This window comes from Bombina bombina, chromosome 9 (genome assembly GCF_027579735.1).
Source record: "Bombina bombina isolate aBomBom1 chromosome 9, aBomBom1.pri, whole genome shotgun sequence".
Taxonomy (NCBI): Eukaryota; Metazoa; Chordata; class Amphibia; order Anura; family Bombinatoridae; genus Bombina; species Bombina bombina.
In genome coordinates this window covers 268,240,967-268,266,349 of record NC_069507.1, presented here as the reverse complement: position 1 = coordinate 268,266,349, position 25,383 = coordinate 268,240,967, and positions in this window count along the sequence as shown.

The window sequence follows — 25,383 nt, the reverse complement described above, 5'->3', positions numbered from 1 at the left end:
ACATTTCGGTTATGGTATAAAACCCTAAGGTCACAGAAATCTATCTCATCCCCTCAATCACCGCTGTCCCTCCTGACCCACGATACTCAGCTCCCCTCTCAACTTCATACAAGTGCTCAGAATATTTCAATGATACACCAAAGCATGTCTTGGTACAGGGTCTTACAAAACGGAAAGCTTAAAACTAAACGAGAGGTTTTGGACATATTAAACCTTAACCAGCATAACTGGTTGACATACCACCAAGTCTCACATAGCCACCAGACGCATGCCAACAAGAACAACATCTCTAGACCCCTGACACCCTTTGAGTCCATGTGCCATGCACCATTACCAAGCAAAGACACCTTATCCATGTCTTATAAATTACTTATTTCACATCAAGCCATACACCAACCATCATATGTTCAAAAGTGGGAATCAGAATTAGATGAACACATATCACCCAAAATTTGGGATACAATTTTTAGACAGATGAGTTCCTCCGCCTCCTCTTTGCAGATTACCGAAATGAACACTAAACTACTATGCAGATGGCATTACACTCCAGATAGGTTGGGGAAGATGATCCCTTCTTATGATACAAACTGTTGGAGGGGATGTGGAGCCAGGGGCACATTTACACATGTTTGGTGGGCTTGCCCCATTGTAAAGAAATACTGGCTAGACATAGGCAAGGAAATAGAGACAGCTCTGGGATCCCCTGTCCCCCACACACCGTGGACATTTCTGTTCAATGTCCGTCCCCAGATACGTTGTATATACAGACTCAAACTGTTAACGCTTATGGTAAATACGGCCAAGAGATACATCCCTTATAATTGGAAAAAAAAGACATTACCAACACTACAGTTCTGGAGAGACAGAGTAACCACAGCTCTAAAACTAGAACAATACCACTATACCAAAATAGGAAACTTAGGGGAATTCCATGATTTGTGTTTCATTTGGAAGGAATATCTACACTCGTTTAAAGAACCGAACACCCATCTTATATCCCCCCCCTTTATAGCACAGACACCTCATTAGCACCTTTTGTACTATCTTGAACACACCTCATATCCTAACCAGAGAGATACCCTGAGCCCTGACCATTACCCACTAATGATACTAAAACAAAGAATGGATACCTGTTATCGATACCCTCCGAAACAGGACTGCAACTAGTAATAATTTGTGACTATTGGAGCCATACAGCGTAGGGATCTTATCATGATGTTAATCTAGATTGCCACTGTATGTCTTCTGCGTCAGATCCCTTCAAATTGAAATGTCTTTTTATGGCTGTATTTTTTTCATAATGATATGTAACATGTGCAATGTTTTACTGTTTCAATAAAATTGTTTTAAAAAAAAAAAAAAAAAAGAATCTTGGTGGATTTATAAGTTAGAGACCATGATCCCCAGGGGACTAAACAGAGAATTAGATATGTCTGTCTATCTATAATTGTTCTACATACAAGTAAAAGTATCTACCTAATGAATTATAGTAATTATTCTCCTCAATTAATTAATGTTTTTCTCTCTATGAATTTTTCACTGAATTTATTTCACTGAATTTACCTCAATGTATTTTTCTAAATAAATTGTTGAATTAATCAGGAAGAAATTTTAATAATTCATCTTTATTGCTAGCATCTAACTATTAATTGTATATAATATAATATGTAAGCTAAGGAATATACTAAAGATTGCAAAAACTATCTATCTCTTTACATAATGCTATATGAATTCTTCTTTTTTTTTACCATCATTTGATTTTAAATGTGTGTGTATATATATATACTGTATATGAATTGTTTTTCACTGTAATATAAATTTTAACTAGTAGGTGTCACTATTGTTGCACCTTTCCAGGATTGTGGGCCCTGTGGCGCCAAAATAATAGGTATAAAAGTTAGCTCAGTAGAGTGTCAGCCTATGCATGATTAAGAGGTGTTAACCTCGAAACGTTGCTATCTTATATGTCCTAATAAAGATTTGTCTTATCATTGGAGAGCTGTGGACATCCTCTTTGTTTTGGATTACTTCTGGGTGAATTGGCAGTTCACCAGTCTGCATGGGCACTCCAGATCCATTTAGTGCTGTTCTACTTCTATTTGTTTGCCATCTAATACAGAAGTTAAGGTTTGTTGCTAAGAATGTCAGGACCAATTATCTAAACTACACCAGATCAGAGGTGGTTTTTCTCCCTGAAGTATATAAGACAGTCAAGGTACGAGTGCACTAGCTTAAATTTTGTATCATGTTCACACTATAAATGACTCCTAGTGTGCCCTGTAATCACCTATCACCCTACTCCCCTTTTACAATATACAACTTTTGTTGCCCCGTGAATAGTGGAATTTCATTTCTCTTACCACTCTCTAGGGTATCATCTCCTGTGCCTCCTTTGTGCCCTAGATCTTGCTGTGGCGAAGAGCTTACCCGTGCTCTCTCGTTCTTGCCTATATCAGCTCCTATGTCCGCTTCTGTCCTCGGCACGCTTCTGTTGACGTATGCATTGAGGGAGCAGTAGAGCTCAGTGACCGGTTTGTGCTGCGGTATCCCCAGTGAGTGCAAATCCTGCTGGATCAAGGTAGAAAAGATAATAATGCGATTTGCTCCTCCAAAGGTAAAAAACTTCTTTTATTAGCAAAACTTTAAAAACAAATAGAAAGCTTACAGTACAAACAAGTTGTGGATGGCGCAGCACTGGAGGCTTACGCATTTCGGCTAACAAGCCGTAATCATAGCATCATTACAATTGGCTATTCTTATGCCTAATACATGAACAAGATATACGTCTACCACTTATATTGACTCATTCTTGCCTGGAACTTCAGCCGGAAACAATGTAACAATGGCTAGAACTGAATACATATACACTCATTAATTTATGAATGGTACTATTACAGACATGGATCCTTGGAATACATTAAAGTTATATATGTTACAATTTAATCTATTTAAAACCAAGTATATGTATTTTACAAATGTAATTCTTAAATGTAACCATAAATGTGGTACACAAAGGTATAAGGTGTAAGTGCAAATATAAATAACAATGCTATACTGATCTGGAAACAATGTATGTCTATTGCCAACTAGAGATTTTCTATAAATATATATATATAACAATGTGAGGCCGAATTATCAAAGGTCTTGCGGACCTGATCCGACAGTGTGGATCAGGTCCGCAAGACCTCACTGAATGCGGAGAGCAATACGCTCTCCATATTCAGCATTGCACCAGCAGCTCACAAGAGAGGGAGCAGGGAGGTGTCAATCAACCCAATCATACTCGATTGGGTTGAATTGTGGGGATGTCTGTCCGCCTCATCAGAGCAGGCGGACAGGGTTATGGAGCAGCGGTCTTTAGACCGTTGCTTCATAACTGCTGTTTCTGGCGGGTCTGAAGACTCACCAGAAACACGGGCCCACAAGCTCCATACAGAGTTTGATAAATGGGCCTCTGTAGGTCTACTGCCAACTAGAATTTCTATAAGTAAATATATCTCTTTCCCTTGATTAGGAAATCCTTAATTCTATTTGCCCTGAAACAACTCTTAATACTGGATTCAAATATCCAGATTTGTCCTTAAATATATAAAATATAATACATGATGATAGCATATAATGATAATTAAAGTATAGGAAATATACTAATGGAATTAGTACCTTGAATTGAGACCATTAGGTACCCTGGTGTCAAGCATAAAAATTCAATAGATTTTCCTTATGGCTAAAAGTTGGTGAATGCCTCCCCCTCTTTTGGGAAGTATTGCTTTTTCAATTGCACACCATTTAAAGGAATTCAAATTTCCATGATGATTGGTAACAAAATTTTGGACCAAAGGAGTAGTAGCTTTGCCAACATTAAATGTGTACAAGTGTTCCCTTACTCTAGATCTCATGTCTCTTACTGTAAGTTACAAAGGGAGCAAGTGATCAAATAAATCACATAGTTGGTGGTACAGTTGAGGCATGACTTAATGTTAAAGTGTTTACCATTAGCTGTAGATATAAATTCTTTGGTAATCTGTGCATATTCACAAGGCCTGCACCTGCTACTACCACACTTATACATTTCAAAATGCCTCAACCAAGAGCTGTTATTACTTAGCAAGCTTTTTAGCTGTGTTGGTGCCAATATGCTCCCTAAAGTCCTGGATTTTTTGTAGGAGCATTTGATGCCTTCATCCACTGCCTTGACCAGACAATCATCTGCAGCCAAGATTGAAAAGTGTTTCTTCACTATTTTGCAGATCTGTTGATACTGTGTGCTAAACTCTGTTATCAAATAAACCACATTAAAGCTATATTTTTGTCTCATTTGCTTCTCATTTAAAAGATGTTCTTTAGGGGTTGATTCCACTGCTAATCTTGCCCTTGATATGTCGTAACTGGGATACTTTCTTTCTTTGAGTTTGTTGGGTAAATCCTTAGCTTCCCTGTCAAAATCAGATAAATCTGTACAATTGCTTTGCAACCTGGTAAATTGTCTTTTGGCCACTGCAAATCTAGTTTGCTTGGCATGACAACTATTACCATGTAACAGTGTATTTCCTGATATGGGTTTGTGGTACACCTTAGTAGCTACATGCTCACAATTGACCACCCTCAAGGTTAGATCCAAAAAATTAATTTCATTGGTGTTCATCTCAAACGTGAACCTCAAGTTCATATCATTATTGTTCAGATATGTGACAAAATCCTGTATGTCATTGTGATCTCCTGTCCAAATGAACAGGAGATCATCAATGTACCTCCTATATAGCCTGATTCGATTCCTAAATGGATTGCCTTCTCCAAAAATGCGGCACAGCTCCCACCAACCCATACAGTTTGGCATATGATGGGGCAAATTTAGCCCCCATTGCTGTGCCACATCTTTGGAGATAAAATTGGATCTCAAATTTGAAAAAAATATGTGTAGGCAAGACATGTATAATCCTTACCACATATATCTGAAAATCTGGTGAAAGATCACTGAACATTCTAAAACAATTTTAAATGGCTTCAATACCTTTATCATGTGGTATACTTATTTATAAAGCAACTGCATCCACTGTTAGACAAATGTAATCAGTGCTCCATACAATATCCTTAACTGCATTTATTACATGTTTGGTATCCCTGATATATAAACTCAACACTAACACCAAAGGCTGCAGAATAGAATTGACCCATTGTGGAAGATGCACTAACAAAGAATCTATCCCACTTACAATGGGTCTCCCTTGGACATTAGCCAGAGATTTATGAACCTTTGGCAGATGGTGAAATCAAGGGATCTTGGGAAATTTCACATCCATCGACAAACGGGCACCGGAGCGATGTCCCGCCAAAGCCTTTAAAAGCCTAGTGACGTGAGGGGGGCGGAAACAGGAAGGCCGCATCACGTAATAAACAACTTGACGCGCAGAAACAGAGAGAGGTCCGGGAGCTGCGGCGACACGGCTATGATCGGATCAGTTCATGACAGCACCTCCTCCTCAACGACCCCTCCAGGGGATAGGACCAGGCTTGGAGGGATGAGCTCTATGAAAAGCCTTGACCAAAGTAGGAGCATGAACTTGACGAGCTGGTTCCCAAGACTACTCCGTGACAGGGTAGCCTTTCCAGTGGATGAGATAGTATACATATTTGCCACAACATTTGGAATCGATAATGTGACTGACTTTAAACTCCGGTTGTCCTTGAACCAAAAGAGGAAAAGGAGTGGTCTTCAGAAAAGAGACATGAAAAACTGGATGAGCCTAAAGAGTCTTAGGAAGAGCTAAACGATAAGCGGTAGTGCAAACCTGACTCAAGATCCGGAAAGGACCGATATAACGTGGTCCCAGTTTAGTAGAGGGTTGCTTGAGATGAAGATGACGTGTAGAAACCTAAACCTTGTCTCCAGGATGGTACTTGGGGGCCTTCTTACGTTTGCGATCAGCATAGTATTTATATTGGTAAGAAGCTTTGGTGAGGAGAAGGCGGATCTTTCGCCAATGGCGACAAAGTTTGCGGACAAAGAGATCAGCAGCAGGAATTTCTGAAGGAGAGGTATGAAGTGGAAAAGTTCTGGGTTGAAATCCAAGAGCTGCTTTAAAGGGAGAAGTTTTAAGGGAAGAATTGTATTGGGCATTGTGATTCAACTCAGCTAGAGCCAAGTAATGGGTCCAGTTAGAGTGGAGATGATCCACATAATGCCTAAGGTACGTTTCCAAGCACTGATTGACTCTTTAAGTTTGGCCATTGGACTGAGGATGATGAGATGTGGACAAGGAGATGGAAGTACCAAGATGTTTACAAAGAGATTTCCAAAAACGTGAAACAAATTGAACTCCCCTGTCCAAGACGATATCAAGAGGGAAACCATGAAGTCTCACTATGTGTTGGATAAACAATTCGGAAAGAGTTTTAGCAGAGGGTAAGCCAGACAATGGCACGAAATGGGCTGATTTGGTGAATCTGTCGACTATAACCCAAATGGTATTGTTTCCAGCAGATGGAGGGAGACCAGTAACGAAATCCATGGATAAATGAGTCCAAGGAAGATGAGGGATGGAAAGAGGTTGGAGAGGACCAGAAGGTAATTGCCGAGGTATCTTGTTGGATACACATATGGTACAGGCAGAAACGTAATCTTTGGCATCCCTAGTTAAAGAGGGCCACCAGACATGTTGTTTAAGGTTCCAAATAGTGTTACTGATACCCGGGTGTCCAGAAAGAGGATTGTCATGAGCCCATGATAACAACTTAGATCTAAGATGTTCAGGAACAAAAAACAGATCAGCAGGAGGTTTGCAGGTGAAGGGAAGGTTCTTTTGAGCGGCTTGTAGTTCCTGTAAAGTAGAGGCCGATAGAAGAGCTATGATCTCATGAGGATGGAGAATAGAGACAGATTATGGAGCATTAGAGGATTGGAATTGCCTTGACAACGCATCAGCTTTGACATTCTTTGTGCCCGGAATATAGGATAAGACATAATGGAACTGAGAGAAATACAAGGACCATCGAGCTTGCCTGGAGTTCAAATGTTTGGCTGTCTGGAGATAAAGTAAATTCTTATGATCCGTGAGGATTGAAAAGGGCTGAATAGTGCCCTCTAACCAATGTCTCCATTCATCTAAGGCCATTTTGATGGCCAGCAATTCCTTGTTGCCCACATCATAGTTTAATTCTGAGGAGGTGAACTTCTTGGAGAAAAAAACAATGGGATGAATCTTACCAGACTCTGGAATACGTTGAGAAAGGACTGCTACTGCAGCCACTGAGGAAGCATCCACTTCCAGGATGATTTGATGTTTCGGATTAGGATGACGAAGAATAGGTGCAGAAGCTAAAGCATTCTTTAGGGAGTCAAAAGCCTGAATAGCTTCTGGAGACCACTCTTTGACGTTTTGCCCCTTTTTAGTCAGAAAAGTAAGGGGTGCTGATATAGTGGCAAAACATTTGGTGAACTTCCTGTAGTAACTGGCAAACCTAAGAAACACTGAAGAGCTTTAAGGGAGTCAGGTCTAGGCCACTCTAGAATGGCATTTAGTTTGGTAGGATCCATTTCAAAACCAGTTTTAGATATCACATATCTTAGAAAGGAAATAGAATCCTGGTGAAAAGAATACTTTTCCATCTTGGCAAAAAGATGATTATCCCTAAGACGTTGAAGTACCTTTTTGACATGGGACACATGATCCTGATAGGTCTGTGAAAAGATGAGGATGTCGTCAAGATAGATGATTATGAAGGTGTTCAAATAATCCCAAAATATCTCGTTAACAAAGTGTTGGAACACTGCTGGGGCATTGCAAATCCCAAAAGGCATGACAAGATATTCGTAATGCCCAAAACGGGTATTAAAAGCTGTTTTCCATTCATCTCCCTTGCTCATATGGATGAGATTGTACGCACCACGAAGATCCAGTTTGGTGAATATAGTGCAACCTTGCAGATAAGTGAACAATTCAGGAATTAGGGGTCAATGGATAACTGTTCTTTACAGTGATTTGATAAAGACCCCTAAAGTCTATACAGGGTTGGAGGCCTCCATCCTTTTTCTCCACAAAGAAGAAGCCAGCCCCCCCAGGAGAGGAAGATGGTCTTATAAATCCTCTAGCCAGGTTATCCTTGATATACTCTTCTAGGGCTAGGTTTTCGGGTCATGAAAGAGGATACGTTTTGCCACGGGGCAAAGGAGCTCCAGGAAGCAGGTCTATGGGGCAATCAAAGGGACAATGGGGAGGAAGACGTTCTGACTCTTTTGGAAAACACATCAAGAAAGTCCTGATAACAAATAGGTAAGGAGTTTGAGGTTTTGGAAGTAATTGCTATGGTGAGTGGATGCTTGACGGGGGTGTGTAAACAGTTAATCAAACATGAAGAACCCCAAGAGGTGAGTTCGCCTTGAGTCCAAGAAAATGTAGGGTTGTGCAGCTGTAGCCAGGTGAGACCCAAGATTATAGGAAACTGAGGAGTCGGAATGACATCAAGGCTAATAGTCTCGAAATGGAGTGCCCCAATGGAGAATAGCAATGGCATGGTAGAAAACTGAATAAGTCCAGAGCCCAGCGGATCACCACTGACAGTGGAGACCTTGACAGAGTGCCCTTTAGCACATAGAGGTATTCTGTGTATGGTTGCAAAGCTGGAATCTATAAACATGCCACCAGCACCTGAATCAATGAGACCTTTAGTGTAGATCTTTCGATCTCTGAGATGAAGAGTTACCGGTACAAAAAGTTTGTTGTTGAGGGAGGAGAATTCGATCTGGCTTAACTCAGTCCCTCAATCTGGAGTTAAGCCCTGGCTTTTACTGGTCTGGTGGGGCAATCCCTCAACAAATGTCCCTTTAGGCCACAGTATAGGCATAGACCAAGTGAACGTCTTCTCTGGCGTTCGGTCTCGGTTAACTTTATGGTACCAACTTCCATCTGTTCTGTTTGATCGGTAGTGGTAGACGAAGGAGACACAAGATTGGAAAAACAGGGTGCCAGGTGGAGAGAAGAGCGAGATAGGGCTTACGTGTTATCTCTCTCTCCTGTTGTCGTTCACTATGCCTAGCGTCAAGTCTGATACCAAGATTAATCAGGTCTTCAAGGTATTCTGGGAGGTTCTGATACACTAACTCATCCTTAAGATGTTCAGAGAGACCCTTACGAAAAGCCGCTCTAAGAGCTCCCTGATTCCAAGAGGTCTCAGCCACAAGTGTGCAGAACTCAATAGCCTACTGTGCCACGGATTGAGCTCCCTGATGTAGGTCTAAAAGAGAGGCTTCTGCAGCTGAAGATCTTCCAGGTTTGTCAAAAACAGTAGAAAAGACAGTCAGGAAGGAATCTACATCCTGAAGGATAGGGTCGTTCTTTTCCAACAAGGGGGACACCCAGGCCAGGGCTTTCCCTTTCAACAATGATATAAGGAAAGTTATCCTTGAAGAAGGCGTAGTGAAGAGTGCAGTGCTGTTGCGGAAGTGAAGACGGCATTGGATCTAGAAACCCCTTTGGGATGACCATCATATTTGTCAGGAAGAGGAATCCTGGGGCCAATTTTCTCTTGAGTTTGGATAGTAGGAGGTGAAGATGAAGGTGTAGCCAGTGAGGAGGGATTTGGCTGTGTTGGAGCCACCAGACTTTTCAATAAAACAGTTATCTGATCCAGCATGGAGTCCAGGGATTGCAAATGTGCAGCATGGGATCCCAATAATTGTCCCTGTTGGGCCACGGCCATGGAAAGCTCAGCGGGGTCCATAAATGGCCCATTTGTACAGTCAGTCATATAGAATCAGTCCAGGATTGGACCCAACTGCTAGCGTGAAATAATAAACAGATGCTAGCAGGCTGAGAGGAAACCAGGAAGTGACCCACTCAGGAACAAAAAATGAACAGGTTAATTTGTAGACAAAGAAAACTGTACTCACAGATGCAGGTATTCGGATTGGAGTTTTAAAGCAGGCAGAGGATAAGGCAGTTGAGTGATCAAATGAAGCAGTGGACAATGTCCCTTTAATCACGTAGAAGGATGATGCAGCAGAGTGGTCAGGCAAAGCAATGGTCAATGTCCCTTTAATCAAGTACAAGTATGAGATGGCAGAGTGGTCAGGCAAAGCAATGGTCAGTGTCCCTTTAATCAAGTACAAGGATGAGGCAGCAGAGTGGTCAGGCAAAGCAATGGTCTGTGTCCCTTTAATCAAATACAAGGATGAGGCAGCAGAGTGGTCAGGCAAAGAAATGGTCTGTGTCCCTTTAATCAAATACAAGGATGAGGCAGCAGAGTAGTCAGGCAAAGCAATGGTCAGTGTCCCTTTAATCAAGTACAAGTATGAGGGAGCAGAGTGGTCAGACAATGCAATGGTCTGTGTCCCTTTAATCAAATACAAGGATGAGGCAGCAGAGTGGTCAGGCAAAGCAATGGTCTGTGTCCCTTTAATCAAATACAAGGATGAGGCAGCAGAGTGGTTAGGCAAAGCAATGGTCTGTGTCCCTTTAATCAAATACAAGGATGAGGCAGCAGAGTGGTCAGGCAAAGCAATGGTCTGTGTACCTTTAAGTCAAGTGAAACAAAGTACTCACATGCCGGAAAGCTGGAATGCATCGACAAACGGGCACCGGAGCGATGTCCCGCCAAGGCCTTTAAAAGCCTAGTGACGTGAGGGGGGCGGAAACAGGAAGGCCGCGTCACGTTGCTAAGCAGAAACAGAGAGAGATCCGGGAGCCACGGCGACACGGCTATGATCGGATCAGTTCATGACAATTTTTTGGATGCAGGATTTAATTTTTAAACACAATGCCTTGCTTTATGCATATAGTATCTTTCAAGTGTCTCTATTTGCCTATGCATGTGTTTTTCTATTAGGATATTAAGTATTTTTACATAAATCATAAAAACACCTTAGTTAGTGGCAGTGCTGCATGATGCAACTGCCTTGGTGGAGGCGGGCCCTTAAGATGCCGTGGCCCTCAGACAAGGGCTGAATTGCACGACTTGTCAGTCCGCCCCTGGGTCTGTATATCCTTGGTGAATTCTCTGTTCCATTGTTGTGCTTTGGTTAGGGTCTGTATTTCCTGGGTGAGATTTCTGTGCCATCTGTGTGCTTTGGGTAGAGTCTGTATGACCTGGGTAAGGTCTCTGTGCCATCTGTATGCTTTGGATAGGGTCTGGATGTCCTGGGTGAGGTCTCAGTACCATTGGTGTATTTTTGGTATGGTCTGTATGTCCTGGTTAAGGTCTCTATACCATCTGTGTGCTTTGGGTAGGGTCTGTATGTCATGGGTGAGGTCTCTGTGCCATTGGTTTACTATGGGTAGTGTCTGTATGCCCTGGTTGAGTTCTCTGTGCCATTGTTGTGCTTTGGGCAGGGACTGTACATTCTGGGTGTGGTCTTTGTGCCATCAGTGTGATGTGGGTAGAGTCTGTGTATCCTGGGTAAGGTCTTTGTGCAATCTGTGTGCTTTGGGTAGGGTCTGTATGTCCTGGGTAAGGTATCTGTGCTGTCTGTGTGCTTTAGGTAGGGTTTGTATGTACAGGTAATGTCTTTGTGTGCTTTAGGTAGGTTCTGTATGTCCCGGGTGAGGTCTCTATGCCATAGGTGTGCTTAAGGGAGAGTCTGTATGTCCTGGGTAAGGTCTCTGTGCCATCTGTGTGCTTTGGATAGGGTCTGTATGGCGTGGGTGAGGTCTCTGTGCCATTGGTGTTTTTTTGGTATGGTCTGTATGTCCTGGTTAAGGTCTATATGCCATCTGTGTGCTTTGGGTAGGGTCTGTTTGTCCTGGGTGTGGTCTCTGTACCATCTGAGTGATTTGGGTAGGGTCTGTATGTCCTGGGTGAGGTTTCTGTGACACCTGTGTGCTTTGGGTAGAGTCTGTATGACCTGGGTAAGGTCTTTGTGCTATCTGTGTGCTTTGGATATGGTCTGTATGTCCTGGGTGAGGTCTCTGTGCCATTGGTGTGTTTTTGGTATGGTCTGTATGTCCTGGTTAAGGTCTCTATGCCATCTGTGGTTGAGGTTTTTGTGCTATCGGTGTGCTGTGGGTAGAGTCTGTGTATCCTGGGTAAGGTCTCTGTGCAATCTGTGTGATTTGGGTAGGGTCTGTATGTCCTGGGTAAGTTATCTGTACCATCTGTGTGCTTTAGGTAGGGTCTCTATATCCTGGGTGAGGTCTCTGTGCCATCTGTGTGCTTTGGGTAGGCTATGAATGTTCTGGGTGAGGTATCTATGCATCTGTATTCTTTGGATAGGGTCTGTATGTCCTGGGTGTGGTCTCTTTGCAATCTGAGTGATTTGGGTAGGGTCTGCATGTCCTGGGTGAGGTTTATGTGCCATCTGTGTGCTTTGGGTAGAGTTTGTATGACCTGGGTTAGGTCTTTGTGCCATCTGTGTGCTTTGGATATGGTCTGTATGTCCTGGGTGAGGTCTCTGTGCCATTGGTGTGTTTTTGGTATGGTCTGTATGTCCTGGTTAAGGTCTCTATGCCATCTGTGTGCTTTGGGTAGGGTCTGTATGTCATGGGTGGGGTCTCTGTGCCATCAGTGTACTATGGGTAGTGTCTGCATGTCCTGCTTGAGGAATCTGTGCCATTGGTGTGCTTTGTGTAGGGCCTGTATGTCCTGGGTGAGATCTCTGTGCCATCTGTGAGCTTTGGATAGGGTCTGTATACCCTGTGTAAGATTGCTGTGCCATTAGTGTTCTTTAGGTAGGGTCTGTATGTCATGGATGAGGCCTCTATGCCATCTGTGTGCTTTGGGTAGGGTCTGTATGTCCTGGGGTGGTTTCTGTGCAATCTGTGAGCTTTAGTTAGGGCCTGTATGTCCTGGGTGAGGTATATATGTCATTTGTGTGCTTTGTGTAGGGTCTTCATGTCCTGTGTGAGGTCTCTGTGCTATCTGTGTGCTTTGAGTAGGGTCTGTATGTCCTGGGGGAGGGCTCTATGCCATCGGTATGCTTTAGGTAGGGTCTGTATGTCCTAGGGGAGGGCTCTATGCCATCGGTATGCTTTAGGTAGGGTCTGTATGTCCTGGGTGAGGTTTTTGTGCCATTGGAGTGCTTTAGGTAGAGTCTGTATATCCTGGGTGAGGTTTCTGTGCCATCAATGTGCTTTGGGTGCAGTCTGTATGTTCTAGGTAAGGTCTCTGTGCCATCTGTGTTCATTAGGTAGGGTCTGTATGTCCAGGGTGAGGTCTCTATGCCATTTGTGTGCTTTAGGTAGGGTTTGTATGTCCTGGGTGAGGTCTCTGGGCCTTTTGTGTGCTTTGGATGGAGTCTGTATGTCCTGCATGAGGTTTCTGTGCCATTGGTGTGCTTTAGGTAGAGTTTGTATGTCCTAATGAAGTCTCTGTGACATCAGTGTGCTCTGAGTAGGACCAGTGAGATGGTAAATAGATTACACTATGACTATAGTAACCTTTAATATTTCTGAACTCCCCGTCAGCTGTTTTACACATACAGTGCGAGGATTGCATTACATCCTGTAGTGAGAAGAGAAGCCTGAAACTTGTTTTCCATCGTTCATCATTCTGCTTTAAATAAACAGGAAGCTGGCACCAAGCTTTAGCAATAACCTTGGGGCAAAATTAAATAATGCAAATTTATAATAAGACCAATAAATCAGTGACAGTGACATTTACTGGGGCACAGATAGTAAAAGAGAGCAGGGACATTCTGAGTTTTGAAGCGGAGATGGTGACATTTCTACATTTAGGTAAAAAGGAGAGATGTGCGCTAAGCTACTTAACCAAACTCCTAGGGCCCTAATAGATCCTCTAACAATTAGGTAAAAATGAGTATAGTCAAAGTGAAATGCTTAGGAGCGCTAAATAGCTAAAGATTAAAAAGACATTAGGAGGTGAACCAAAAAAGTTATACACCACAAGCTAGTAAAAGCTTTAGTTTTATATTTCTAAAATAAGCTAAAATCAGAACATAGAAACAAAAGTAACAAGTGTGTAATTCTATAGTAATAAATGTTACTAAACAATTTGCAACAATATAATAAAAAAACGGACGTCTCCGATTAGAGTAAAAATAGGATATTACAATGTATAATTGCCACCACTAAGAAAGTAGAAAAAATGTGTTTTGCAAAACATATCAGTCAGTTCAAATTTCAACCCGAATAGTCATAGTTTATAAATCTGTATATCCAAATTTAGGAAGTGTAGACATATAAGTCCTTATGTTAAAGTATTTAACCAAATACCTGACGTTGCGAGTGTCACAGTTACGGGACCGCAGCTAGGTGTGTAGGCTGTTTGGCGTCAGTGTGTACCTTCTCAGCCGTTATACCATACGTCACTGGTCTATTCAGCTGCTCCGGTCCTATTGGACAATCTCAATTTCAAACACTCCAGGGTTTTTTTTTCGGTCAGGTAATGAAAATAGTATCCTGCTCTTAGTGCAATGGCACGCTGGATACTCACAGTGTATATCCTTTATAGGAAATCTGCTACCTTTATACCTATGCACCGGTGTTGTGCTAGAAGAAACATCTGAACTTTTTACCTAAGTCCACTAAAGGATATACACTGTGAGTATCCAGCGTGCCATTGCACTAAGAGCAGGATACTATTTTCATTACCTGACCGAAAAAAACCCTGGAGTGTTTGAAATTGAGATTGTCCAATAGGACCGGAGCAGCTGAATAGACCAGTGACGTATGGTATAACGGTTGAGAAGGTACACACTGACGCCAAACAGCCTACACACCTAGCTGCGGTCCCGTAACTGTGACACTCGCAACGTCAGGTATTTGGTTAAATACTTTAACATAAGGACTTATATGTCTACACTTCCTAAATTTGGATATACACATTTATAAACTATGACTATTCAGGTTGAAATTTGAACTGACTGATATGTTTTGCAAAACACATTTTTTCTACTTTCTTAGTGGTGGCAATTATACATTGTAATATCCTAATTTTACTCTAATCGGAGACGTCCGTTTTTTTATTATATTGTTGCAAATTGTTTAGTAACATTTATTACTATAGAATTACACACTTGTTACATTTGTTTCTATGTTCTGATTTTAGCTTATTTTAGAAATATAAAACTATTGCTTTTACTAGCTTGTGGTGTATAACTTTTTTGGTTCACCTCCTAATGTCTTTTTAACCTTTAGCTATTTAGCACTCCTAAGCATTTCTCTTTGACATTTCTACATTACTGACCCTAGATATGTGTATAATCACCACTAAGAAGTTAAATAGGTAAAATTCTGCTCAGAAGTTAAAAGCAGTGCAGGTGCAGGTGCAAAGGAGGAAGCTGCAAGGGATTGGAGGGTACCTGGAACGTGTTTGGTTAACTGTCTGTGTTCTTCTCAGGAGCTGCATTGGTTACGGGTATTAACTAAGACTTATGGAGTTAGGAGATGCAAGGGAGAAATGCACTAGGCTCCATCACAATCTTGCCGAGTGGTCAGACAGGCAGAGTTTAGTAACAATTAGGCAACAGCCCTTCAGCAAAATATAACCACCCAGGAGTACACACAGTAACACCTATACTTGGGAAGAGATGAGAGCAACTGAGGTACTTACATAGAAGGCAGGATTCGTGCCAAGGGGAGCAAGGGTGAGATCCAGACCGGCATCATGAAAGACAGGGTGTGCGGGCGATGACATCATCGCCATGCACCTGAAGCAACCGTTGCGTCCATGGCAACGGCCATGACAACAGATTGGCGGCCAGAACCAGAGACAGAGGAGCGGCGTGACAGATGCACGTTGAGCAGCGCATGAATTACAAGTTAAAAGTAAATCTTTTCTGCTCGCATGCAAACCCGATGCACACAAAGAGTCTTCTTATCTTCATCCATCTTCTCATCTTTTGTCCCCGATGTCCTCTCAATGCAGTCTCCAGCTGCACACAGAATTTTTAATGTGAGATACTCCCTTTATATAGGGGTATCCTTGCATTCCTATTGGCTGATTTTCAATTTGAAATATAAATCAGCCAATAAAATAAAAGCTTTTTCTATTGGCTGATTTGAATTTGAAATAGAAAATCATCATTTTACATAACTAACATTAACATCAGGAACACCCAGCTATGAAAGATACATTAATTAAGCTTCTATGCATTTTAAACAAAATCTGAGTTACTGGTAAGATGTGAATGTGTTTACAGGATTTTCCTGGCTGGTAGCCGTCCCTACCTGTATTGACCTTGACAGACTTGACAGACATCTTCTATTAAGATGAGGGAATACAATGAGGCATAGATACAGGACTGACTGAGCTTTGCTGATACAGTTTTACGGAGGTGAAGTGAGAGCAGCTTCTATTGAAAGTTGATATCTATAGTTGGGTTTTTCTTCCCCCTCAAATTTTGTTAGTCCTTGTTGAGAAGTAATAATTTAAGTTGTGTTTCACCAAAGGAAAAAACCAGGTTACTATAGAGGGATTTATGTCACTTGTTAAATTTAATTTTGTTCATAGCTTTGTGGTTGATTTGATCTTAGATTGATCCTGTGGTGAGGTGAAGCTTGTTATATCAGGAGGGGGAAATGGCCCACTGATAAAGTTGACAGGTTAGAGGGTAGTTAGGTTTGCCACAGAGTGAGAGCAGAAGTAAGATTGAGTCTATTAAATGGACTGGTGGTTATTTTATACTAATATTACGGAAGCTCTTAGGAAGGACTTAAAGGGACATGTCACCCACATTTTTTCTTTTATGATTTAGAAAGAGAATGCAATTTTAAACATCTTTCTAATTTACTTATATTATCTAATTTGTTTTATTCTCTTGATATTCTTTGATGAAAAGCATATCTAGATATGCTCACTAGCAGCTGATTGGTTGCTGCACATAGAAGCCTCGTGTGATTGGCTCACCATGTGCATTGCTTTTTCTTCAACTAAGGATCTATCTATCTGAATCATGAAAGAAAGATTTTGGGTTTAGTGGCCCTTTAATGGTATTTCTAAGGGTCATTAGCGATGGGATATCAGACAGTGGGAGCTTGGGCAGGAGATTACTATGTTTACTGCCTTCTGAATTGTGCTGTGACAAGCATAGGTCTATTTAAGGAGGGCATATGTTATAAATAGTTGAATAAAATTAAAGAGATCTGTCGCATTTCAAACACAATATTTTGATGAGTATATTATTTACTGAAATTAGTTAGGGTGAATATTAAGTAGAAATCTATCTGACTCTACCCCATCTAATACAGAAGTTAAGGTTTGTTGCCAAGAATGTCAGGGCCAATTATCTAAACTACACCAGATCAGAGGTGGTTTTTCTCCCTGAAGTATATAAGACAGTCAAGGTACGAGTGCACTAGCTTAAATTTTGTATCATGTTCACACTATAAATGACTCCTAGTGTGCCCTGTAATCACATATCACTCTACTCCCCTTTTACAATATACAACTTCTGTTGCCCCATGAATAGTAGAATTTCATTCCTCTTACCACTCTCTAGGGTATCATGTCCTGTGCCTCCTTTGTGCCCTAGACTCTTGCTTTGACGAAGAGCTTTCTTGTTTCTCTATGGGATGCAAACGGCAGTCTACTCTCTCGTTCTCTCCTGTATCAGCTCCTATTGTTACTTCTGTTAACGTATGCATTGGGGGAGGAGTAGAGCTCAGTGACCGGGTTGTACTGCGGTCCTCCCCAGTGAGTGCAAATCTTGCTGGATCAAGGTAGAAAACATAATAATGCAATTTGCTCCTCCAAAGGTAAAAAACTTATTTTTGGCCAGATTACGAGTTCTGCGTTATGGCTGCGCGCTAATTATTTGTACGTTATTTCCATTGCGTATCTTTTTATAACATAGGTATTACGAGTCTGAAAACAACCTTGTAACATGTCGCGGTAACACGACTACTGCGTTTATTTAATAAGCATAATTACGGATGCGTTAAACATTCTCCCATAGAGATCAATGCTAAATGGAATAATCACAGATTTTTCAACTAACACTCGATCTCGCGAGAAATACACACTGCTCTGTCATATTACGTATACGAAATAATGCACAACAAAAACACAGCTCAAATCTACAAACAACAGTCACTCACGCAACATAGCACAAACGCATTCAACATTCACAATCGTAAACAAAAAATAATGCACAACATTAACACTGAACGAGGAATTGATAAATACGTTCAGATCTAGCAACACGGAACAAAACAACATGAAAAAAGAATTGCACACTAATACACAAACAAAACATTTGCATTGACGATTACGTAACATTAGTACAAATAAACATTTACACCACTTGACAAAAACGAGACCATCACAAATCAGCATTTACATTTACAGATACTACTTTTGGACAATGTTATGCAAAACGATCACTATGACATCATCACATTATACCTATTACACAAATACAAACTCTATATGAGCATGCACAAATTCAAACAACTAATACACATTGCACACAAGCTAATTACTAAGGCCTAGATTTGGAGTTTGGCGGTAGCCGTGAAAACCAGCGTTAGAGGCTCCTAACGCTGGCTTTAGGCTACCTCCGGTATTTGGAGTCACTCAAAAAAGGGTCTAACGCTCACTTTTCAGCCGCGACTTTTCCATACCGCAGATCCCCTTACGTAAATCCTATCTTTTCAATGGGATTTTTCTAACTCCGGTATTTAGAGTCGTGTCTGAAGTGAGCGTTAGAAATCTAACGACAAAACTCCAGCCGCAGAAAAAAGTCAGTAGTTAACAGCTTTCTGGGCTAACGCCGGTTCATAAAGCTCTTAACTACTGTACTCTAAAGTACACTAACACCCATAAACTACCTATGTACCCCTAAACCGAGGTCCCCCCACATCGCCGCAACTTGATTACATTTTTTTAACCCCTAATCTGCCGACCGCCACCTACGTTATCCTTATGTACCCCAAATCTGCTGCCCCTAACACCGCCGACCCCTATATTATATTTATTAACCCCTAATCTGCCCCCAACAACGTCGCTGCCAGCTACCTACACTTATTAACCCCTAATCTGCCGTCCGCACGCCGCCGCCAGCTACATTATCCCTATGTACCCCTAATCTGCTGCCCTAACATCGCCGACCCCTATATTATATTTATTAACCCCTAACCTGCCCCCCACAACATCGCCGCCACCTACCTACAATAATTAACCCCTAATCTGCCGACCGCAAAGAGCCGCCAGCTACATTATAGCTATGTACCCCTAATCTGCTGCCCCTAACACCGCCGACCCCTATATTATATTTATTAACCCCTAACCTGCCCTCCCTAACATCGCCGACACCTAACTTCAATTATTAACCCCTAATCTGCAGACCGAATCTCACCGCTATTCTAATAAATGTATTAACCCCTAAAGCTAAGTCTAACCCTAACACTAACACCCCCCTAAATTAAATATAATTTTAATCTAACGAAATTAATTAACTCTTATTAAATAAATGATTCCTATTTAAAGCTAAATACTTACCTGTAAAATAAATCCTAATATAGCTACAACATAAATTATAATTATATTATAGCTATTTTAGGATTAATATTTATTTTACAGGTAACTTTGTATTTATTTTAACCAGGTACAATAGCTATTAAATAGTTAAGAACTATTAAATAGCTAAAATAGTTAAAATAATTACAAATTTACCTGTAAAATAAATCCTAACCTAAGTTAGAATTAAACCTAACACTACACTATCAATAAATTAATTAAATAAAATACCTACAATTACCTACAATTAAACCTAACACTACACTATCAATAAATAAATTAAATACAATACCTACAAATAACTACAATGAAATAAACTAACTAAAGTACAAAAAATAAAAAAATATTTACAAACATAAGAAAAATATTACAACAATTTTAAACTAATTACACCTACTCTAAGCCCCCTAATAAAATAACAAAGCCCCCCAAAATAAAAAAATGCCCTACCCTATTCTAAATTACTAAAGTTCAAAGCTCTTTTACCTTACCAGCCCTGAACAGGGCCCTTTGCGGGGCATGCCCCAAGAAGTTCAGCTCTTTTGCCTGTAAAAAAAAAACATACAATACCCCCCCAACATTACAACCCACCACCCACATACCCCTAATCTAACCCAAACCCCCCTTAAATAAACCTAACACTAAGCCCCTGAAGATCATCCTACCTTGTCTTCACCATACCAGGTTCACCGATCCGTCCTGGCTCCAAAATCTTCATCCAACCCAAGCGGGGGCTGGCGATCCATCTTCCGGCGGCTGAAGAGGTCCAGAAGAGGCTCCAAAGTCTTCATCCTATCTGGGAATAAGAGTAGATCCGGACCGGCAACCATCATCTTCCAAGCGGCATCTTCTATCTTCATCCGATGAGGACCGGCTCCATCCTGAAGACCTCCACCGCGGACCCATCTTCATCCTGCAACGTCCAACTGAAGAATGACGGTTCCTTTAAGGGACGTCATCCAAGATGGCGTCCCTCGAATTCAGATTGGCTGATAGGATTCTATCAGCCAATCGGAATTAAGGTAGGAATATTCTGATTGGCTGATGGAATCAGCCAATCAGATTGAGCTTGCATTCTATTGGCTGATCGGAACAGCCAATAGAATGTGAGCTCAATCTGATTGGCTGATTGGATCAGCCAATCGGATTGAACTTGATTCTGATTGGCTGATTCCATCAGCCAATCAGAATATTCCTACCTTAATTCCGATTGGCTGATAGAATCCTATCAGCCAATCGGAATTCGAGGGACGCCATCTTGGATGACGTCCCTTAAAGGAACCGTCATTCTTCAGTTGGACGTCGCCGGTTGAAGATGGGTCCGCGGTGGAGGTCTTCAGGATGGAGCCGGTCCTCATCGGATGAAGATAGAAGATGCCGCTTGGAAGATGATGGTTGCCGGTCTGGATCTACTCTTCTTCCCGGATAGGATGAAGACTTTGGAGCCTCTTCTGGACCTCTTCAGCCGCCGGAAGATGGATCACCAGCCCCCGCTTGGGTTGGATGAAGATTTTGGAGCCAGGACGGATCGGTGAACCTGGTATGGTGAAGATAAGGTAGGATGATCTTCAGGGGCTTAGTGTTAGGTTTATTTAAGGGGGGTTTGGGTTAGATTAGGGGTATGTGGGTGGTGGGTTGTAATGTCAGGGGGGGGTATTGTATGGGTTTTTTTACAGGCAAAAGAGCTGAACTTCTTGGGGCATACCCCGCAAAGGGCCCTGTTCAGGGCTGGTAAGGTAAAAGAGCTTTGAACTTTAGTAATTTAGAATAGGGTAGGGCATTTTTTATTTTGGGGGGCTTTGTTATTTTATTAGGGGGCTTAGAGTAGGTGTAATTAGTTTAAAATTGTTGTAAGATTTTCCTTATGTTTGTAAATATTTTTTTATTTTTTGTAACTTAGTTCTTTTTTATTTTTTGTACTTTAGTTAGTTTATTTCATTGTAGTTATTTCTAGATATTGTATTTAATTAATGTATTGATAGTGTAGTGTTAGGTTTAATTGTAGGTAATTTTAGATATTTTATTTAATTAATTTAATGATAGTGTAGTGTTAGGTTTACTTGTAACTTAGGTTAGGATTTATTTTACAGGTAATTTTGTCATTATTTTAACTAGGTAACTATTAAATAGTTCTTAACTATTTAATAGCTATTGTACCTGGTTAAAATAATTACAAAGTTACCTGTAAAATAAATATTAATCCTAAAATAGCTATAATATAATTATAATTTATAGTGTAGCTATATTAGGATTTATTTTACAGGTAAGTATTTAGCTTTAAATAGGAATAATTTATAATAATAATAAGAGATAATTAATTTTGTTAGATGTAAATTATATTTAATTTAGGGGGGTGTTAGTGTTAGGGTTAGACTTAGCTTTAGGGGTTAATACATTTATTAGAATAGCGGTGAGCTCCAGATTAGGGGTTAATAATTGAAGTTAGGTGTCGGCGATGTTAGGGAGGGCAGATTAGGGGTTAATACTATTTATTATAGGGTTAGTGAGGCGGATTAGGGGTTAATAACTTTATTATAGTAGCGCTCAGGTCCGGTCGGCAGATTAGGGGTTAATAAGTGTAGGCAGGTGGAGGCGACGTTGTGGGGGGCAGATTAGGGGTTTATAAATATAATATAGGGGTTGGCGATGTTAGGGCAGCAGATTAGGGGTACATAGGGATAATGTAAGTAGCGGCGGTTTACGGAGCGGCAGATTAGGGGTTAATAATAATATGCAGGGGTCAGCGATAGCGGGGGTGGCAGATTAGGGGTTAATAAGTGTAAGGTTAGGGGTGTTTAGACTCGGGGTACATGTTAGAGTGTTAGGTGCAGACGTAGGAAGTGTTTCCGCATAGGAAACAATGGGGCTGCGTTAGGAGCTGAACGCGGCTTTTTTGCAGGTGTTAGGTTTTTTTTCAGCTCCAACAGCCCCATTATTTCCTATGGGGGAATCGTGCACGAGCACGTTTTTGAGGCTGGCCGCGTCTGTATGCAACTCTGGTATCGAGAGTTGAAGCTGCGTTAAATATGCTCTACGCTCCTTTTTTGGAGCCTAATGCAGCCTTTATGTGGACTCTCAATACCAGAGTTATTTTTATAGTGCGGCCAGAAAAAAGCCGGCGTTAGCTACGCGGGTCCTTACCGACAAAACTCTAAATCTAGCCATAAGAAAGCACTCCTGAACCTCCTTTACTTTGCAAACCGGTACATCATTAAACATTTATATAGGGTATATAAGCATGGCTTCTTTGACTGTAGTGCTTTTTCAAGTTAGGTGCAGGTCTAGGCATTGGAGGGTTTGGAGAGATTTGAGAGTAGAGAGATTTAGTGAGAGTTAGTTAGTGTGAGAATTAGTGTTAGTGTGAGAGTTAGTTAGTGAGAGTTAGTTAGTGTGAGAATTAGTTAGTGTGAGAATTAGTTAGTGTGAGAGTGTGAGTTAGTGTGAGTTAGAGTGAGAGTTAGTTAGTGAGAGAGCGATTAATTGAGCGAGAGTTAGTTTGGGTGAGTGTGCGAGTGTTTTGTTCCTACATTCATTATATAAACACATTTAATACATACATACACTTATCACTAACACTGCATACACTCCATACCCCATTCCCTTTCATCCCATACCCCATTCCCTTTAAGCCCATACCCCATTCCCTTTCATCCCATAGGTTTTTGTTTTATTAAAAAAACTTATTTTTTACATATATGTTTGTCTGTTTAATATTCCTTACCCTCTTTTATTTATATCCCTTTCACACTTTCAGCACTTTTTACTTTTTGTTCATTATTACCTTCACATTTTGTTTGAGTATGTTGGGAGAGGGGGAGAGGGGGGCAGATTAGCCCACAGCTGATAGAGCACATTAAACAGGAGGCTAGGGCTGAGTTTAGAGATGAGCTTGTAGAGGAGGTTAGGCAGGAGTTTAGTCAGGAGAGAGGGAGGGGGAGAGGAAGGGGAGAGGAACTGGACAGGAAGGGGGACAGGAAGGGGGAGAGAAAGGGGGAGAGGAAGGGGTGGGTGGACCCAGCCACATTGTTGAAGATGAACAAGTGGCTGGGCCCAGTGGTGTGCAGCGTAGGCAGGGAGCTTCACAGTCTGGGAAAAAGAGGCTCACATCACATGGGAAGCCCAGGCAGAGGGAGGAGAGATAATCATTATTTTGACCACCTTTCATTTGGGCACCTTCACATTTTGTTTGAGTATGTCGGGAGAGTGGGATAGGGGGCAGATTAGCCCACAGCTATTAGAGCTCATTAGGCAGGAGGCTAGGGCTGAGTTTAGGGATGAGCTTGTAGAGGAGGTTAGGCAGGAGTTTAGTCAGGAGAGAGGGAGGGGGAGAGGAAGGGGGAGAGGAACTGGACAGGAAGAAGGACAGGAAGTGGGAGAGGAAGGGGGAGAGGAAGGGGTGGGTGGACCCAGCCACATTGTTGAAGATGAACAAGTGGCTGGGCCCAGTGGTGTGCAGTGTAGACAGCGAGCTTCACAGTCCAGGAATCAGAGGCTCACATCACATGGGAAGCCCAGGCAGAGGGAGGAGAGATATACCATGGATGAGAAGGAGGCCCTCATAGAGGTTTATATGGAGAGCCACCAGCAGCCCGCCATGCAGCAGCTCCTCAGGAGAACATACCCCCAGAGATACCAAAGGTGCAGGTCTTAAATGATCTTCTCAAAGAGATGCATGCCTCCCGGAGGGAACAGGCAGAATGCAGAGTGTACCTGACAGGAGTACTGAATTATATTCGCGAAGGACAAAGATATATTTTGAATACTCTTAAGGATATGTTGCAGGTCCTCTGGGAGGCACCAAAAGCACCATCTGCTCCTGCCCCATCTCCTCCTGTCTCATTTGCTCCTGCCCCATCTGCTCCTTGACCATCTACTCCTGGACCATCTACTCCTGGACCATCTGCTCCTGTGCCTCCTCCATCTTCTCCTCTGCCTCAATCTCCTCCTCAGCCTGGTGATCCATTAACCACTCACAGTACTCCTCCTCCCCCTCTTCCCCAAAATCTCCTATGAGAACTTGCCGGAGGGGGCAGTTGACCCCCCCAGAGCCTCAGTCTTGTGGGAAGAGGGGAAGGAAGAGGAAGTCATTTTTCATATATTTTTATTTATTTAATGTGTAAAGGATAGGTATGTGATGATGTGGTCTTCTTACACCTGTGGAGCACACCCTGTATTTAATAGGCTTCTATGGGACCGGGTCTATGGAGGCAGATTGTTTGCAGAGTGTGTTTTACAAGTGTGTGGAGACCACATCATCACATGCTATCCTTGTTGATTACATTGATTGGTTTTTGCGATATGATGTCCAAACTGTTTTCCTAATCTCAAACAAAATGAACATTACAATTATACATGATGGCATATCACTGTTTTGATGTCAACAACACAGATTAAAGGGACATTCATAACATGAATTATTGTTGTTTACAAAGAAAACACTTTATTACTCATTATCAAGTTTGGAATAACAAGACCTATAGAAATACATGTTTTATTTCTGTGATTAACCTTGTATCTATGCCTCTGCAAAATGACCCCTTATTTAAGTTCTTTTGACAGACCTACATTTCAGCCAATCAGTGATCACTCCAGGGTTACTATTCTGCATGAGCTCAATGTTTTCTATATGAAACACATTAACTAATGCCCTCTAGTGGTCAAATTGCATTCAGATTAGATGAACTCTTTAAGGTCTAAGAAATGAGCAAATGAACCTTCTAGGTTTAGCTTTCAGCTAAGAACACCAAGAGAACAAAGATAAATTGAGGATAAAAGTTTAAGAGAAATTTGAACAAAATTGCATTTTTTAATATTTAAATCATTAATGTTTTGCTTGACTTGACTGTCCCTTTAAACAATAACATATGCTGACATATACTAATCCTTAGGGCTTGTTGGTATATCTAAACGTACTTGTTAAAACAAGAAAATATTTGAATAGGATACTAAGCATGAATGCCATATTTCTCTTGACGTATT